The sequence below is a fragment of the Rhipicephalus microplus genome, chromosome 5 (assembly GCF_043290135.1).
Source record: "Rhipicephalus microplus isolate Deutch F79 chromosome 5, USDA_Rmic, whole genome shotgun sequence".
Classification (NCBI taxonomy): domain Eukaryota; kingdom Metazoa; phylum Arthropoda; class Arachnida; order Ixodida; family Ixodidae; genus Rhipicephalus; species Rhipicephalus microplus.
Window position 1 is genome coordinate 161874995 of NC_134704.1, and position 6000 is coordinate 161880994.

Genomic DNA, 6000 nt, shown 5'->3' on the forward strand with positions numbered 1-6000 from the left:
GTCGATGAAGCACAGGTAAAGAGACAAGTCATTGTAGACAGAAAATAAGTAGATAGAACGATTGATGAAAATAAGACAAAAGGAAATTTGATCCAGACGTGATTCATACTCGCAACCTTCTGATCTGGAGTCAGACATGCTAACATGTCGCCACCGAGTCCGTTTAGGGTGGCCGTTCGCACACACGTGGTAGCATGCTTTGCTCGGCCTTCTGTCGATGCAGCACAGGTAAAGAGACAATTCATTGTAGACAGACAAATAAGTAGATAGACAGATGAAAATAATAAGAAAGAGAATTTGACCCGGACGCGATTCGAACACGCAACCTTCTGATCTCGAGTCGGACGCGCTAACAGTTCGCCACCGAGTCCACTGAGGTAGCCGTTCGCACACACGTGGTAGCATGTTTTGCTCGGCCTTCTATCGATGAAGCACAGGTAAAGAAACAAGTCGTTGTAGACAGACAAAGAGGTAGATAGACAGATGAAAATAACAAAAACGAGAACTTAACACGGACGTGATTCGAACACGCAACCCTCTGATCTGGAGTAAGACGCGCTACCGTGTCGCCACCGAATCCACTTAGCGTAGCCGTTCGCACACACGCGGTAGCTTGTTTGCTCGGCCTTCTGTCGATGAAGCACAGGTAACGAGACAAGTCATTGTAGACAGACAAATAAGTAGATAGACAAATGGATGAAAATAATAAAAAAGAGAATTTGACCCGGACGTGATTCGAACACGCAACCTTCTGATCTGGAGTCAGACATGCTACCGTGTCGCCACCGAGTCCTCTTAGTGAAGCCGTTCGTACACACGCGGTAGCATTTTTCGCTCGGCCTTCTGTCGATGTAGCACAGGTAAAGAGACAAGTAATCGTAGACAGACAAATAAAAAATAAACAGATGAAAATAATAAAAAAGAGAATTTGACCCGGACGTGATTCGAACACGCAACATTCTGTTCTGAAGTCAGACGTGCTACCGTGTCGCCACCGAGTCCGTTAGGTAACCATTCGCACACACGTGGTAGCATGTTTTGCTCGGCCTTCTGTCGATGAAGCACAGGTATAGAGACAAGTCATTGTAGACATACAGATAAGTAGATAGACAGATAGACGAAAATAATAAAAAGAGGATTTTACCCGAACGTGATTCGAACACGCAACCTTGTGATCTGGAGTGAGACGTGCTACCGTATCGCCACCCAGTACACTTAGTGTAGCCGTTCGCACGCACGCGGTAGCATGTTTTGCTCGGCCTCCTGTCGATGAAGCACAGGTAAAGAGACAAGTAATTGTAGACAGACAAATAAGTGAATAGACAGATGAAAATAATAAAAAAAAGAATTTGACCCGGACTTGATTCGAACACGCAACCTTCTGATCTGGAGTCAGACGTGCTAAAGTTGCGCCACTGAGTCCGCTTAGAGTAACCTTTCGCACACACGCGGTAGCATGTTTTGCTCGGCCTTCTGTCGATGAAGCACAGGTAAAGAGACAAGTCATTGCAGACAGAGAAATAAGTAGATAGAGAGATAGATGAAAATACTAAAGAGAGAGTTTGACGCGGACGTGATTAGAACACGCAACCTTCTGATCTGGAATCAGACGTGCTAAAGTTGCGCCACCGAGTCCGCTTAGGGTAGCCGTTCGCACACACGTGGTAGCAAGTTTTGCACGGCCTTATGTCGATGAAGCACAGGTAAAGGGACAAGTCATTTTAGACAGACAAATAAGTAGATAGACGGATAGATGAAAATAACAAAAGAGAGAACTTCACATCGACGTGATTCGAACACGCACCCTTCTGATCTGGAGTCAGACGCTCTACCGGGTCGCCACCGAGTTGACTTAGTGTAGCCGTTCGCACACACGCAGTAGCATGTATTGCTCGGCCTTCTGTCGATGAAGCATAGGTTAAGAGAGAAGTCATTGTAGACAGACAAATAAGTAGACAGATAGTTGAAAACAATAAAAAAGAGAATTTGACCCCGACGTGATTCGAACACGCAACCTTCTGATCTGGAGTCAGACGCACTACCGTTGCGCCACCGAGTCCGCATAGGGTAGCCGTTCGCACACACGTGGTAGCATGTTTTCTCGGCCTTCTGTCGATGAAGCACAGGTAAAGAGACAAGTCATTTTAGACAGACAAATAAGTAGATAGACAGATTGATGAAAATAAGAAAAAAGGAAATTTGATCCAGACGTGATTCATACTCGCAACCTTCTGATCTGGAGTCAGACATGCTAACATGTCGCGACCGAGTCCGTTTAGGCTGACCGTTCGCACACACGTGGTAGCATGCTTTGCTCGGCCTTCTGTCGAGAAAGCACAGCTAAAGAGAAGAGTCATTGTAGACAGACAAATAAGTAGATAGACAGATAGATGAAAATACTAAAGAGAGAGTTTGACGCGGACGTGATTAGAACACGCAACCTTCTGATCTGGAATCAGACGTGCTAAAGTTGCGCCACCGAGTCCGCTTAGGGTAGCCGTTCGCACACACGCGGTAGCATGATTTGCTCGGCCTTCTGTCGATGACGCACAGGTAAAGAGACCTGTCATTGTAGACAGACAAATAAGTAGATAGACAGATGAAAATAATAAAAAGAGAACTTGACCTGGACGTGATTCAAACATGCAACCTTCTGATCTGGAGTCAGACGTGCTACCGTGTCACCACGGAGTCCACTTTGTGTAGCCGTTCGCACACACGCGGTAGCATGTTTTGCTCGGCCTTCTGTCGATGCAGCACAGGTGAAAGAGACAAGTCATTGTAGACAGACAAATAAGTAGATAGACAGATGAAAATAATAAGAAAGAGAATTTGACCCGGACGCGATTCGAACACGCAACCTTCTGATCTTGAGTCGGACGCGCTAACAGTTCGCCACCGAGTCCACTTAGAGTAGCCGTTCGCACACACGTGGTAGCATGTTTTGCTCGGCCTTCTATCGATGAAGCACAGGTAAAGAAACAAGTCGTTGTACACAAACAAAGAGGTAGATAGACAGATAAAAATAACAAAAACGAGAACTTAACGCGGACGTGATTCGAACATTTAACCTACTGATCTGGAGTCAGACGCGCTACCATTGCACCTCCGAGTCCGCTCAGGGCAGCCGTTCGCACACACGTGGTAGTATGATTTGCTCGGCCTTCTGTCGATGAAGCACACCTAAAGAGAAGAGTCATTGTAGACAGACAAGTAAGTAGATAGACAGATAGATGAAAATAGTAAAAAAGATAACTTGACCCGAACATGATTCGAACCCGCAACCTTCTGATCTGGAGTCGGACGTGCTACCGTGTCGCCACCGAGTCCACTTAGTGAAGCCGTTCGTACACACGCGGTAGCATGTTTCGCTCGGCCTTCTGTCGATGAAGCACAGGTAAAGAAACAAGTCATCGTAGACAGACAAATAAAAAGATAAACAGATGAAAATAATAAAAAAGAGAATTTGACCCGGACGTGATTCGAACACGCAACCTTCTGATCTGGAGTAAGACGTGCTACCGTGTCGCCACCGAGTCCTTTGGGTAAGCATTCGCACACCCATGGTAGCATGTTTTGCTCGGCCTTCTGTCGATGAAGTACAGGTAAAGAGACAAGTCATTGTAGACATACAGATAAGTAGATAGACAGATAGATGAAAATAATAAAAAAGAGGATTTGACCCGGACGTGAATCGAACACGCAATCTTGTGATCTGGAGTCAGATGTGCTACCATATCGCCACCGAGTACACTTAGTGTAGCCATTCGCACACACGCGGTAGCATGTTTTGCTCGGCCTTCTGTCGATGAAGCACAGGTAAGGAGACAAGTCATTGTAGACAGACAAATAAGTGGATAGACAGATGAAAATAATAAAAAAAAGAATTTGACCCGGACTTGATTCGAACACGCAACCTTCTGATCTGGAGTCAGACGTGCTAAAGTTGCGCCACCAAGTCCGCTCAGGGCAGCCGTTCGCACACACGTGGTAGCATGTTTTCTCGGCCTTCTGTCGATGAAGCACAGGTAAAGAGACAAGTCATTGTAGACAGAAAATAAGTAGATAGAACGATTGATGAAAATAAGACAAAAGGAAATTTGATCCAGACGTGATTCATACTCGCAACCTTCTGATCTGGAGTCAGACATGGTAACATGTCGCCACCGAGTCCGTTTAGGGTTGCCGTTCGCACACACGTGGTAGCATGCTTTGCTCGGCCTTCTGTCGATGCAGCAAAGGTAAAGAGACAATTCATTGTAGACAGACAAATAAGTAGATAGACAGATGAAAATAATAAGAAAGAGAATTTGACCCGGACGCGATTCGAACACGCAACCTTCTGATCTCGAGTCGGACGCGCTAACAGTTCGCCACCGAGTCCAGTGAGGTAGCCGTTCGCACACACGTGGTAGCATGTTTTGCTCGGCCTTCTATCGATGAAGCACAGGTAAAGAAACAAGTCGTTGTAGACAGACAAAGAGGTAGATAGACAGATGAAAATAACAAAAACGAGAACTTAACACGGACGTGATACGAACACGCAACCCTCTGATCTGGAGTAAGACGCGCTACCGTGTCGCCACCGAATCCACTTAGCGTAGCCGTTCGCACACACGCGGTAGCTTGTTTGCTCGGCCTTCTGTCGATGAAGCACAGGTGACGAGACAAGTCATTGTAGACAGACAAATAAGTAGATAGACAAATAGATGAAAATAATAAAAAAGAGAATTTGACCCGGACGTGATTCGAACACGCAACCTTCTGATCTGGAGTCAGACATGCTACCGTGTCGCCACCGAGTCCTCTTAGTGAAGCCGTTCGTACACACGCGGTAGCATTTTTCGCTCGGCCTTCTGTCGATGAAGCACAGGTAAAGAGACAAGTAATCGTAGACAGACAAATAAAAAATAAACAGATGAAAATAATAAAAAAGAGAATTTGACCCGGACGTGATTCGAACACGCAACATTCTGTTCTGAAGTCAGACGTGCTACCGTGTCGCCACCGAGTCCGTTAGGTAACCATTCGCACACACGTGGTAGCATGTTTTGCTCGGCCTTCTGTCGATGAAGCACAGGTATAGAGACAAGTCATTGTAGACATACAGATAAGTAGATAGACAGATAGACGAAAATAATAAAAAGAGGATTTTACCCGAACGTGATTCGAACACGCAACCTTGTGATCTGGAGTGAGACGTGCTACCGTATCGCCACCCAGTACACTTAGTGTAGCCGTTCGCACGCACGCGGTAGCATGTTTTGCTCGGCCTCCTGTCGATGAAGCACAGGTAAAGAGACAAGTAATTGTAGACAGACAAATAAGTGAATAGACAGATGAAAATAATAAAAAAAAGAATTTGACCCGGACTTGATTCGAACACGCAACCTTCTGATCTGGAGTCAGACGTGCTAAAGTTGCGCCACTGAGTCCGCTTAGAGTAACCTTTCGCACACACGCGGTAGCATGTTTTGCTCGGCCTTCTGTCGATGAAGCACAGGTAAAGAGACAAGTCATTGCAGACAGAGAAATAAGTAGATAGAGAGATAGATGAAAATACTAAAGAGAGAGTTTGACGCGGACGTGATTAGAACACGCAACCTTCTGATCTGGAATCAGACGTGCTAAAGTTGCGCCACCGAGTCCGCTTAGGGTAGCCGTTCGCACACACGTGGTAGCATGTTTTGCACGGCCTTATGTCGATGAAGCACAGGTAAAGGAACAAGTCATTTTAGACAGACAAATAAGTAGATAGACGGATAGATGAAAATAACAAAAGAGAGAACTTCACATCGACGTGATTCGAACACGCACCCTTCTGATCTGGAGTCAGACGTTCTACCGGGTCGCCACCGAGTTGACTTAGTGTAGCCGTTCGCACACACGCAGTAGCATGTATTGCTCGGCCTTCTGTCGATGAAGCATAGGTTAAGAGAGAAGTCATTGTAGACAGACAAATAAGTAGACAGATAGTTGAAAACAATAAAAAAGAGAATT

The 6000-nt window shown here is 45.7% G+C and overlaps 1 non-coding gene across 1 annotated transcript; it reads right to left on the reverse strand.

Moving 5' to 3' along the window:
* Nucleotides 1-1987: 1987 nt before the first annotated feature.
* On the reverse strand, nt 1988-2059 carry TRNAW-CCA (transfer RNA tryptophan (anticodon CCA)). Its single transcript has one exon. It is a non-coding gene; the product is annotated as a tRNA-Trp (tRNA).
* Between the last annotated feature and the right edge of the window lie 3941 nt (nt 2060-6000).